Below are 1,194 nucleotides of genomic sequence, written 5' to 3'. Positions count from 1 at the left end.
CCGCCCCGAGGCTGGGTCTTCTCCCTGTCGGGTCAGCCTCCCCATCCCCCCGAGGGTGCGGGGGCTGGGGTAGGGTGTCCTTGCAGGGGGATTGGAAGAGCTCCCTGTGGCCGCTTCCTCTTACTTCTTTGCAGTCTGTGCTCTCCTCAGACCCCTGGGAACTTGGCTCTGGCCGTCCTGCCCTTCCATGGCTCCCTGCGCCCCGCCCTACTTGGCTCTCCCCCTCCGCCCGTCTGTCAGGAGGCTGCTGGGGCACCCTGCTGCAGGCAGCGTGTTCCTGTGGTAGGTGGTGGGGGTGTGGGGAGCAGCTCCAGTAAAGTTCAGTAAACCCTGGGTCTGCATCAGGATTTGGCTGCATGGCCGCAGGGGAGTCTGCCTGGGCAGGACAAAATCACAGGAGACACAGAGTCCCACCCCGTGGACCCACAGCCCCGCCCACCCTGCTGAACGGTTATGATGTGATGGTGTCTGGGATAATTGCACGTTCCTCTATTATTATATAGGACTAGAGGCCTGGTGCATCACAATCGTGCACTCAGGGGAGAGGGTCCCTCAGCCCAGCCTGCATCCTTTTGCAGTCTGGGAGCCCTCAGGGGATGTCCGGCTGACTGCTTAGGCCCGCTCTAGGGGGTGCGGGGCCTAAGCCACAGTCAGACATCCTTAGCGCTGCCTGGCTTGTGGCTGAGTGGCACTCCCCCTGTGGGAGCACACTGACCACCAGGGGGCAGCCCCTGCATTTAGCATCTGCCCCCTGATGGTCAGTGCATGTCATAGCAACCAGTCATTCCACTGTTTGGTTGATTTGCATATTACTTTTTTATTATATAGGACTAGAGGCCCGTTGCAGGAAGATTCCTGCAAGAATAGGGCTTACTGTGGCTGGAGGAAAGCAGAGAAGGGAGCAAAACCCGCTGAGGCGAGCTTAGCTCCCGCCCCCAGCCGCTCCAGCTTGGTGGGTTTTCCCAACCCGCATGCAGCTGCTGCTGCTGGGTTTTCCCAACCTGCCCCAACTCCTCCGTCTTGGTGGGTATGCCCAACCCGCACCCAGCCACTGCAGCTGGGTGGGTTTGCCCAATCCACCCCCAGCTGCTCTGTCTTGGTGGGTTTGTCCAACCAGCCCCCATCCACTCCAGCTTGATGGGTTTGCCCAACCCGCTCCCAGCCGCTCTGGCTTGGTGGGTTTTCCCAACCCTC

This window comes from Myotis brandtii, unplaced genomic scaffold (genome assembly GCF_000412655.1).
Source record: "Myotis brandtii unplaced genomic scaffold, ASM41265v1 scaffold165, whole genome shotgun sequence".
Taxonomy (NCBI): Eukaryota; Metazoa; Chordata; class Mammalia; order Chiroptera; family Vespertilionidae; genus Myotis; species Myotis brandtii.
Note: the sequence above shows the minus strand (reverse complement) of the source record.